The following is a 12882-nucleotide window of genomic DNA, read 5'->3' on the forward strand; positions in this document are numbered from 1 at the left end:
ACTTAGTGACATCTGGTAACGCTAGTTGGCCCATCGTCCTTGCTCTGCTCATGTCTGTCTTAGCTCTTAATTCTTTTAGGGAAAATGGACGTTGGTGGGGCTCCTCTGGTTACTTACATGCTGAAGAGGGGTGGAGTTTTCTTTCAGAGTCAAGAGATCCTTGCTGTCTGTCAGAGGGACGATGAAGCCTGGGCACCGAAGGAGGTGGGCTTGTGACCTGGTGGAGACAAACCGTATTATAAAATTTAATATTATTGAGCAATTAGGGGAGGGTGAGGGGAGGGAGAGGGAGAGTTACAACAAATGGTCTGGTGGAAGGGAAAGAAAACATTTCAGTTCTAATAAGTTATTTTTTAATATATTTTATTGATTTCAGAGATGAAAGGAGGGGAAAGAGAGATATAAACATCAATGATGAGAAAGAATCATTGGTCAGCTGCCTCCTCCACACCCCCTACTGGGGATCAAGTGTTATGGAGTGACCTGCAAGATGTAACCAGCAGAGACAGAGATCAAAATTTATAAGCCTTTATTAAGCTGGCCAGCGACTACAGTTGCAGCACTTAACCGTGGTAAAGGCCGAACTACAGTCTGAACTTCTTGGTGGCTAAAGACCTTTTGGGCTACCTCGACCAGTTCTAAAAGTGACTTCTCCTCAAATCCTTCTAACTACTGTAATTTTTTTCTAATATCTGGGGCTGACTGGGACACAAACGTTACATTGATAGGCTGCCGATTTTCTGGGGCATCAGGGTCTATTGGGGTGTACACCGATATGCCTCACAGAGCCTCTCGAGGAAGGAGGTAGGGCTCTCGTTTGGTCCCTGGACTGTTTCTGTTACCTTGGAAAGGTTGGTGGGCTTCCTAGCTGCTGCTTGGATGCCCCTTAGGAGAGCCTGGCGATACCTGTCGAGAGCCTCCCTTCCCCCATCAGTGTTGTGCTCCCATTGCAGCCTTCCGGATGGAAAAATAGCCTCAATCCTCCCTGGGTCTGTGGTGGGTTGGCCATCTGGCCCAAGGACTAACTTCCTCCCTTCCCTTTCTACTCTCTCTCTCTTTTCTGAGGTGAAAAGGGTCTGAAGTAGCTGCTGGCAGTCATCCCAGGTTGGCTGGTGGGTGAAAAAGACCTACTCCAGGAGCGAAATCAGACCTTGGGGATTTTGGGAGAACGATGGGTTTTGGTTCTTCCAGTTGTATAGGTCACTGGTTGAAAATGGGACATAGACCATAAAACACTGACCATCAGGTCCTAAATCAGGGGGAACCACCTGGCATAGAGGGAACATGGGAGCAGGACCACCGAGACCTGTCTCTCTTTCCCCTCTGATGGTCAGGTCCGGTGGGCCATAAGGGGTCCTGGTCCAGGTGTGGGGCAGACTGAAAGGGTTGTTCGTGGACAGATTCTGAGTGGGAGGCCAATTGGCTGGGCCCCCCAGGGGCCATGGACTTGGGTCCAGATTTTCTCTCACTTTGGGTGGAGGGGTGTCGCCGGGGTCGGGTTCCCAGGGGCTCTTCCTGCCTGTCCCGTTGATAATGCTGGTGCCAAAGGTGGCGGGGCAATGGAACTAGGAGCCATTTGGGAGGGTATTGGGGCCTCCCGTGAGGCAGAGGGACCCACCTCTAGTTGGGGCTCTGGAGGGGGAATATAAAGGGGAGGCTGGCAGTCAGAGACCCCGTCCTCCAGATCATTTGGTAAGACCTTAGGGCAGTGATGGGCAACCTTTTGAGCTTGGTGTGTCAAACTTCACCAAAAAACTGAGCATAACTCGGGTAGTGTGTCACTTTGAGGAAAAAACTAACTCCAAGACTCTAGTCACAAATATTTCATCCTCAGGAGCAGCAAATGTTTCATCCTTGGCATGCGGCCGCGTGTCATCAGAAATGGCTACGCGTGTCAGTGCTGACATGCATGTCATAGGTTCACCATCACTGCCTTAGGATCTACCTTCTTATCTCCTTTTGGGGGACAAGCCAATAAAACGGTCTGTCTCTGTCCAAATTTCCTTTCTTGGCCCTGGCAATTTTTCAACCACCAGGGTTTTTCAGTGAGAATGTCAATCCAAATTTGAATATAAGATATTTGGTCAGAGTGACCTGGATGGCCTTAAGCAATATGATGAACCCTATAAGCTGTTCTTAAGTCATAGGTCCCGGTGGACAGCCACCCAACCCCAAATGTAGGCCATTCTAATTCACACAATCTCTGCAAATCAAGACTATTAACCGACATCCCATAGTCTCCTCTGCGCCGTTTGAAGTCCTTAAAATTCTTAAGAAAACATTGTAAGGGGGTAGACGTAGACGTAGACAGGGACCTCAGACGCCGTTGCACCCAGGTGTCCGGACTCGGAGGCTCCGCTGCGTCCAGCCCTCCTGTAGTCTACCAGGGGAACGTTCCACAAACAGAAACCAGGTGCTTACCTCCCCACTGGAGGTCCAGGTGGCTCTTACTTTCAGATTGTGAATTTTGGAGGAGACACTCCGCCTCCCTGGAACCCGGGACAGAGACTGGAGTGTCCTCACCTGTGGCATCCACTGGCAACGTGGCCGGGGTGTATCTCGCTGGGGCCTCCAAACGTTATGGGGCAACCCGCAAGAGACACCACCAGAGACAGAGATCAAAATTTATGAGCCTTTATAAAGCTGGCCAGTGACTGCAGTTCGGCCTTTACCACGGTGAAATGCTGCAACTGTAGTCACTGGCCAGCTTAATAAAGGCTCATAAATTTTGATCTCTGTCTCTGGTGTTCGTCTATTGCGGTTCGCCCCATAACACAAGCCTGCAACTTAGGCATGTGGCCTTGACCAGAATCGAACTCGGGACCTTCACTCTGCAGGCCGATGCTCTATTCACTGAGCCAAACCAGCTAGGGCCTCTAATAACTTTTATTGAAATAGAATTTTTCTCCTTAAAATTACCCTTCTGTTTATTAAAAGAGCCAAATCAAGACTAATTTATTTATTGTATTCAATTTGGCCTGTTTGTTTGCATAAACATAATAAGAATGGTATAATTTTGTGATTGAATCTCAATGGGCCCTGTAGGGAAGGGAAATCAAGCTATCCAGCTGCCGTTAGGCCTGTCTGCAGTATCTGCTGGGTTAGTTGAATTCCTCCCCTGCAGCAGCTCTACCCGGGCCCATGCCCTAGGCTTCAAGGCCCATCTTAATAGCCCTATAACTCCTTGCGGCCTAGAGTGTGTGGGGGTCCTGCCAGGACGCAGAGGCACCCTTACTGCTTCCCTTCTACTCTGACCAACCGCCAGTGATGGTAGGGTATGGGCCTGATGCTCCAGCGCCATCTATTTTCAGGGCTGCCAAGCAGGATACCAGGCTTTCTCCATGGCACTTTTATTGGCTTCAAGTCTTCAGAGCTCAGAGAGGGCTCTTTAAAACATGATATTCCAGTCAAAGTTTTTGGTCAATAAGACTATTTGAAACCGGTCTTATTGAATTTATGCAAAGAAATGTATTGCCATGATTTATTTATTAAGTATTGCTAAATTTTGAAGGAATTATATAAGGAGAAAAATATACTGACCTGCTTTAAGATCTTCTAATTTTCCTTGCCAGTCCTTTCTCTTCAGAGTAATATTTTTCTAAATATATTATAACAAAATAGTAACTGTCTATAAGTGGCAAGAAGAAATTTAAAATGTGTAACCTGTTTCTAGGATAGCTAATATATCATCGTAACAATGGGATTAGTGTGGGAAACTGGACACTTGCAGTTACTCTGAAAAACTATTAAAGTCTATAGAACAGTACAGGTCTATAATAATTGCTGGCAACTGCATTCAAATCTGCAAGAGAATCAAAGGTTAATATAACATCCTATCTAATAAAAGAGTAATATGCAAATTGACCTTCACTCCAAGACACAAGATGGCCTCCCCCATGTGGTCAAAGAAGGCTGCCCCCATGTGGATACAAGATGGCTGCCACAAGATGGCTTGCAGAGGAGGGCAGTTGTGGGCAGTTAGGGGTGACCAGGCCAGCATAGGAGGGATGTTGGGGGGGACCAGGCCTGCAGTGGAGCACAGTTGGGGGGACCCAGGCCTGCAGGGGAGGGCAGTTGGGGGGGACCAGGTCTGCAGGGGAGGGCAGTTGCGGGGGGACCAGGCCTGCAGGGGAGGGCAGTTGGGGGGGACAGGCTTGCAGGGAAGGGCAGTTGGGGGGGACCAGGCCTTCAGTGGAGTACAGTTGGGGGGGAGGGCCAGGCCTGCAGTGGAGCACAGTTGGGGGGGGGGGGAACCCAGGTATGCAAGGGAGGGCAGTTGTGGGTGATCAGGCCAGCAGAGAGGAAAGTTAGGGGTGAACAGACCATCAGAGAAGGGCAGTTGGAGGAGACCAGGCCAGCAGGGGAGGGCTATTGCGGGGGACCAGGCCTGCAGTGGAGGGCAGTTCGGGGCGGGGGAACCCAGGCCTGCAGGGGAGGGCAGTTGGGGGGACCAGGCCTGCACTGGAGGACTGTTTGGGGGGGGGGAGGCCTGCAGGGGAGGGCAATTAGGGGTGACCAGACTGGCAGGGGAGGACAGTTAGGGGCAATCAGGCCAGCCAGGGAGCAGTTAGGCATTGATCAGGCTGGCAGGGGAGTGGTTAGGGGGTGATCAGGCTGGCAGGCAGAAGCAGTTAGGGGAAACCAGGCAGAGGCAGGCGAGCAGTTGGGAGCCAGCAGTCCTGGATTATGAGAGGGATGTCCAACTACCTGGTGGGATTGGACCTAAACGGGTGGTCGGACATCCCTCAAGGGGTCCCAGATTGGAGAGGGTGCAGACTGGGCTGAAGGACACCCATCCTGTGCACAAATTTTGTGCACTGGGCCTCTAGTATTAACATAATGAAGTATAATATTGGTACTGTGGCCATATCAGGTAGCCAAATTTTCTTCTACCAAACATGACACAAACATCTCAAGGAGGTGACTAAAGTCCATTTTGATCTTCCTACACAGAGCAAAATTGTCCTTGACTCTTTGGAGCCATGTTCATGAGAAGAAGGCATTAGCCAAGTCCATCACATAGGGTATTGCTCTAATGCCATGCAGGCTGATCTATGCTCTTGGCTATAATCAGTACCTGGGAGTGTAGCAGGGGAGTCACCTTGCACAGTTCTCTGCAAGCCACTGTCAGGGCTTGTGTGCCATTCTCTCTAACTGCAAACACAGTCTGTCCGATATTCCTAAAATGCATTCTGGCATGGGAGAAAGTTGTTTTGCTGTACACAGGCAGTTTAACCCCTATAAAACTGGGCTTGGTTATCTACCCAGAAAGCTGTAGTCTGTAAGCTTAATATGTGGTCTCAGGTCTTCCTAACCCAATAGGGTTTCGGCCAGTCCCTTGGTCAGATTCCTCCTCTCTAGGAGAGTCTGAAAGTCCTGAGCCACTTTTAGCTCTTTGGTCCAGGGCGAGTGTCTTCCCTCCACCTTTTAGGCTCCTAGCTTGGCTCCTAGCGGTGAGCCAAACACAGCCGAGGCTGCAGGGAGAGACAAGTTTGCACATAGCAAAGTGCTCTTGTGGCAGCTTGGGCACCAGGCCCCTGCCTTCCCACCTGTTGTCTTTCCTGGCAGAGATTGTGGTCTCCTCTGTGGGCTCCCTCACTGGAATGGGATATCAAGCCCCACCCCCCAACCAGGTGTCTTGCCCACCCCTTGGTCTAAGGGGTTAACTCTTTCCACTTCTCCAGGAGAGTTTAAAGTCCTGAGGCCTCCAACTCAAAGGGAGTGTCTTTCCCCCACTATTAGTTCCTTGATGCACCAGCAGCTGCTGTTGAAGGTTTAACCCTTTCAGTACATTTTGCATCCAGAAACTTTTACCAGCTTTATTGCTGGCTGCTTTCACAGATCCCAGGGCTCACTGTTTGTCTCCCTGATGACCGCACACCAAAACTGCCTAAGTCTTTGGTGACCGCACACCAAACTGCCTAAGTCTTTTATTGCATGTTGTAAAACACTCATAACTCACTGGGCAGCAGCTCAGGTGTCTGGTCACTGCCTGGCATCCCCAGCAGCCTGTTTGAGTTTGTATTGTAAATCATCGAGCTAGATACAAGACGCCTTAACAAGCCAATTAATTAGGAGTCTGTATTATGCACAGGCTCAGAGCAAAATATCTGTCGAATTCTGAGCAAATAAAGGAAGGAGTATTCCCTTTTTATATCCTTCTAGGTCTTTGTGTAAGTTACTTTTGCAGACAGCTTGTAACCTTGAGTACATATCATATCTAACAAACAACTTGTAAACTTGAGTACATATGATATCCATATAGACACCTGACATGAGAATATAGGAGTATTATCAGTATCAGCATATCAGCCCCTTTAGATGGCTAGCTTGCAAGGTCAGACAGTTAAGTTTATCTTTTCTATTATTCAAGCTAAAAAGCAAAGTCATTTTCTAAAAATAACAGAGTTGACTTATGGAACAAGGGTCTGACTAAGAATAACAGAGTAGTTTACACAGCAGTTTTCCAAAGGAGGGATTACTATGCTTCAATTTTGTTACTTCGATTCCACATATGAGTGAGATTATGTGATACTTCTCTTCCTCTGACTGACCTATTTCATTTAGAATGATACTCTCCAGGTCCCTCCATGTTGTCTCAAAGGGTAAGAAATTCTTTATTTTACTGCTGCATAGTTTCACATGATATAAAAGCACCACAGCTTTTTTATCCACTCATCTACTGATGGGCACTTGTTTCCATATCTTAGCTATTGTAAATTGTGTTGTTATGAACATAAGGGTGCATACATTCTTTCTGATTGGTGTTTTTAAGTTTCTTGGGATATATTCCTAGAAGTGGGATCACTGGGTCAAATGGGAGTTCCATATTTAATTTTTTGAGGAAACTCCATACTGTTTTCCATAATGGGTGTACCAGTCTGCATTCCCACCGGCAGTGTAGTAGGGTTCCATTTTCTCCACATCTGAGCCAGCACCTGTCTTTGGTTGATTTGTTGATGGTAGCCATTCAGACAGGTGTGAGATGATGCCTCATTGTCATTTTAATTTACATCTCTCTGATGATCAGCGACTTTGAATACTTTTTATACGTTTCTTGGTCATCTGTATGGCCACTTTGGAAAAGTGTCTATTTAAGTCATTTGCCCATTTTTTAATTGGATTGTTTGTTTTCCTTCTGTTAAGTTGTATGAGTTCCTTATATAGTTTGAATATTAACCCTTTACCAGATGTATCATTGCCAAATGTGTTCTCCCACACAGTAGGCTCCCTTTTCATTTTGTTGATTGGTCTCTTTTGCTGTGCATACACTTTTTATTTTGATGTAGTCCCATTTGTCTATTTTTCTCCTTGGTATCCTTTGCCCTAGTACAGTGGTCGACAAACTGCGGCTCGCGAGCCACATGCAGCTCTTTGGCCCCTTGAGTGTGGCTCTTCCACAAAATACCACGTGTGGGCGTGCACATACAGTGCTACTGAAACTTCGTGGCCCATGCACAGAAGTCGGTTTTCGGCTCTCAAAAGAAATTTCAATCATTGTACTGTTGATATTTGGCTCTGTTGACTAATGGGTTTGCCAACCACTGCCCTAGTAGATGTATCCGGAAACATATTGTTGTAAGAGATCGCTAAGATTTTGCGGCCTATGGTTTCTTCTAGCATATTTACGGTTTCCCAACTTACATTTAAGTCTTTTATCCATTTTGAGTTTATTCTTGTGTATGGTGTAAGTTGGTGGTCTAGTTTCATTTTATTGCATGTATCTATCCAATTTTCCCAACACCATTTATTGAAGAGACTGTTTTAACTTCATTGTAGGCTCTTGTCTCCTTTGTCAAATATTAATTGAGCATAATGGTTTGAATCCATTTCTGAGGTCTCTATTCTGTTCCATTGATCTGTATGCCTATTCTTGTGCCAGTACCAGGCTGTTTTAATTAAGGAGGCTTTGTAGTATAACTTGAAATATGGTATTGTGATTCCTCCAACTTTGTTCTTCTTTCTCAAGATTGCTGCAGCTATTCGGGGGTCTTTTTTGGTGCCATATAAATTTCTACAGTATTTGCTCTAGACCTGTGAAGTATGCCATTGATATTTTAATGGGAATTGCATTGAATCTATAGATTCCTTTGGGTAGTATGGACATTTTACTGATGTTGATTCTACCAATCCATGAACACGGAATATTCTTCCATTTGTTTATAACTTTTTCTATCTCTTTATTTCAATGTCCTATAGTTTTCTGTGTACATGTTTTTTATCGCCTTGGTTAAGTGTATTCCTAAGTATATTAAATTCTTTGTTGCAATGGTAAATAGCATTGTTTGTTTAGTTTCTCTTTCTGAGAATTCATTATCAGTATATAAAAGAAGCCATTGATTTTTGGGTGTTGATTTTGTATCCTGCTACATTGCCAAATTTATTTATTAAATCTAGTTGTTTTTTGCTGGAATCTTTAGGGTTTTCTATGTACAATATCATGTCATCTGCAAATAATGAGAGTTTTACTTCCTCCATTCCAATTTGGATGACTTTTATTTCTTCTTCTTGTCTAATCACTGTGGCTAGGACTTCCAGTACTATGTTGAATAAGAGTGGTGAAAGCAGACATCCCATTCTTGTTCCTGTTCTTAGGGGAAATGGTTTTAGCTTTTGTCCATTGAGTATGATGTTGGCTGTATGTTTGTCATATATGGCCTTTATCATGTTGAGATATGCTCTCTCTATTCCCACTTTGTTGAGAGTTTTTATCAAAAATGGGTGTTGAATTTTGTCAAATGCTTTTTCTGTGTCTATTGATATGATCATGTGATTTTTGTCTTTCAATTTGTTTATATGATGTTCCACATTTATTGATTTGCAAATATTGTACCAGCGTTACATCCCTAGAGAAAATTCACTTGGTCATAGTGTATGATCTTTTTAATATACTGCTGGATCTGATTTGCTAATATTTGGTTGAGGAATTTTGCATCTATGTTCATCAGGGATATTGGCCTTTAATTCTCTTTCTTTGTAGTGTCTTTATCTGGTTTCAGAATTAGGATAATGCTGGCCTCATAAAAGGAGCTTGGAAATGTTCCTTCCTCTTGGAGTTTTGGAATAGTTTGAGGAGGGTAGATGTTAGTTCTTTGAGCATTTGGTAAAACTCCCTTATGAAGCCATCCTGACATTGGCTTTTGATGGCTGGAGTTTTATTATTATTATTATTATTATTATTATTATTATTGCTTCTATTTCCTCAGTTGTTATTGGCCTAATCAGGTTTTCTGATTCTTCCTGATTCAGTTTTGGGAGACTGTATTTTTCCTGAAATTTGTCCATTTCATCTACATTGTCCATCTTGTTGTCATATGGTTTTTCATAGTATTTTCTTACAATTCTTTGTATTTATGTTGTGTCAGTTGTCAATTCTCCACTTTCATTTCTGATATTATATTTTGGGGATCCTTTTTCTTTGTTTCTTGATGAGTCTGGCTAACAGTTTATTAATTTTGTTTATCCTTTCAAAGAACCAGCTCTTGGTTTCTTTGATTTATTTTATTTTATTTTTTTATTTTTATTTTTTTTAAATATTTTTATTGAGGTATTATATGTGTACATATCTTACTATTACCCCCCCCCCCAAAGTCACTTATTATCCGAGAGATGCAAATCAAAACAACAATGAGGTACCATCTCACACCTGTCAGAATGGCTATCATCAACAAATCAACAAACAACAAGTGTTGGCGAGGATGCGGAGAAAAAGGAACCCTCATGCACTGCTGGTGGGAATGCAGACTGGTGCAGCCACTGTGGAGAACAGTATGGAGTTTCCTCAAAAAACTGAAAATGGAACTCCCATTTGACCCAGTAATCCCACTCCTGGGAATATATCCGAAGAAACTAGAAACACCAATCAGAAAGGATATATGCACCACTATATTCATAGCAGCACAATTTACAATAGCTAAGATTTGGAAACAGCCTAGGTGCCCATCAGCAGATGACTGGATCGGAAAACTGTGGTACATCTACACAATGGAATACTATGCTGCCATAAAAAAGAAGGAATTCTCATCATTTGCAGCAACCTGGATGGAATTGGAGAACATTATGCTAAGTGAAATAAGCCAATCAATGAAAGAAAAATACCACATGATCTCACTCATTTATGGATAGTAAAGAACATTATAAAGTGATGAACAAAAAGATAGATACAGAGACAGTAAAGCATCAAACAGACTTTCAAATTACAGGGGGAAAGTTAGGGAGAGGTGGAGGAGTTATGAAATCAAACGAAGGACTTGTATGCATGCATATAAGCATCTTTGATTTTTTTATATTGCTTTTTTAGTCTCTATGCTATTTATTTCTGCTCATATTTTTATTAATTCCTTCTTTCTACTTACTCTGGGCTTTTCTTGTTTTCTTTCTAGTTCTTTAAGTGGTAGGGTTAAATAGTTTATTATTAATGTTTCTTGTTTTTTGAGGTAGGCTTGTAGTACTATGAACTTCCCTCAGGGGACTGCTTTTGCTGTGTCCTGGAGATTTTGGATTGTTTTGTGTTCATTTGCATTTGTTTCTAGGAAGCTTTTATTTATTTCTTGATCTTGTTATATCCCATTCATTGTTTAATAACATGCTTGTAGCCTCCATGGGTTTGAAAGTTATTGGGTGTTTTTACTGTAGTTGATTTCTTATTTCATTCCATCATGATCTGAGGAGATGTTTGATATGATTTCAATCTTCTTGAACTTGTAGAGACTTGTTTTTTGTCCTCACATGTGGTCCATTTTTGAGAGTGGCCCATCTGTATTTGAGAAAAATGTATATTCTGCAAATTTGGGGTGAAATGTTCTATAATTGCAATTAATTCCATCTGACCCCATGTGTCCTTTAGGGTCACTGTTTCCTTGTTAATTTTTTGTCTGGAAGATCTATCCAGTGGAGTCAGTGGGGTGTTAAGTTCCCCTACTATGACTGTATTGTTGTTCTCTTTCTCACAATCCTCCAGAATAATTTTTATCTATTTAGGTGCTCCTGTTTTGGTTGCATATGTATTTACCAAGGTTATATTCTCTTATTAGTATTATGTGGTGACCTTTGTTGTCTTTTGTGATGGCCTTCATTTTGAAGTCTATTTTGTCAGATCTGAGATTGCTACCACAGCTTTTGTCCATTCTTTCACTCTCATCCTGTCTGAGGTAGGTCTCTTGTAGATAGCATATAGTTGGGTCAGGTTTTTTAATCCATTCATCTACCCTCTGTTTTTTTATTGGAGCATTTAATCCATTTACATTTAAGGTTATTATTGATCGGTGTTTATTTATTGCCATTTTAATTCTGTATGGCTATGCTTTTCTCTCTGTTTCTTGTTCTCATTACAGCAGTCCCTTTATCGTTTCTTGTAATGCTGGCTTGGTGTTGATAAACTCATCTGGCTGTGTTTTTGTCTGGGAAGCTCTTTATTTCACCTTCTATTTTCAATGATAGCCTTGCTGGCTATAGGAATCTTGGTTTCAGATCCTTGCTCCCCATTACCATGAGTACTTCATGCCATTCCCTTCTGGCCTGTAGAGTTTTGAGAAATTAAGTGTCAGCTTTATGGGAGATCCTTTGTAGGTAACAGTTTGCTTTTCTCCTGTTGCCTTTAAGATTCTCTCTTCGACTTTAATTTTTTGGCATTTTAATTATGTTGTGTCTGGACATGGGCCTGTTGAGTTCTTCTTGCTTGGGACTCTCTGTGCCTCCTGAATTGTGTGACTTTTTTCTTTATTAGATAGGGAAGTTTTCTGGCATTATTTCTTCAAACATGTTCTATATCCCTTTCTCCCTTTCTGCCTCTTCTGGCACACCTGCTATTCAAATATTGTTGTTTCACATTGTCCCACAGCTCTCTTATACTGTCCTCCTGTTTTTTCATTATTTTTTCTGTTTGGTTCTCTGATTGAGTGATTTTTTTCTACCCTGTCTTCTAATTCACTGATGTGATTCTCAGCTTCCCCTAACCTGCTATGTATGCCTTCCGATGTGTCCTTTATTTGTGCTACGTCATTCTTTATTTCTGTTTTCATAGTTATTATGTCTTCTCTTTTGCTGTTGAGCATCTTTACCATTGATTTTCTGAACTATCCATTCTGTATCAGACAAATTTCTTATCTCTATTTCATTTATCTCTTCTTCTGGAGAATTCTTTTGTTCTTTCATTTGGGTGGTGTTTCTTTCTGTCTTCATTCTGGCTGCCTGTTTGGGTTTGTGACTATGTATTAGGTAGATTTGCTATGCCTCTCAATCTTTAGTGCAGGACAGTGTCAAAAACTGTTTCTGACTAATTAGATCAGGCAAAGACTCAAAGCCTCCAGAGATGGCCTCTGTCTACAGACTGATTGGATTTAGTCTTGACTAGCCCTCAGGCAATTGTTTACAGGCTTAGTGAGAGTTTTTTCCAGTAGGATGGGGCAATTGCTTCTGCCTGGTGGATACTTGTTATTATTCTTTTAATGAGCCTCAGAAACACCACATTGTGGGGCTGTTTTCCAATAGTTTCCCCCAATGCCAAACCACTGAAATAGCAGTTTCTGCATGAGAAAGATGACCTCTGCAGCATAAGGTAATGACTCAGCACAGGAGACTGGGATGTCTGCCTTCTGACCTCTAAACCCAGAGCTCCCAACCATGGCTCCTGCTCCTAAAGCTCCAGTTCTCTCTGCTCTTCATTTCCAGAACACAAGGTGAGTGGCTATACAGGGAATTTTGTGCATTGGCCCTTTAACCCTTTGCGCTCGCTTGCTTTTTTCTCGATTCCTTTATTCTACTCGGGATTTAATTTTTTAAATACCCCAGATTTTACAAAGCATGGCAGTAGAATAAAAAACTGGAGTTTCTTTTCATACAAACTTATTTATTTGGATTTTTTATATTTCAAATTATTGATAC

Source organism: Eptesicus fuscus, chromosome 6, assembly GCF_027574615.1.
Source record: "Eptesicus fuscus isolate TK198812 chromosome 6, DD_ASM_mEF_20220401, whole genome shotgun sequence".
Taxonomy (NCBI): domain Eukaryota; kingdom Metazoa; phylum Chordata; class Mammalia; order Chiroptera; family Vespertilionidae; genus Eptesicus; species Eptesicus fuscus.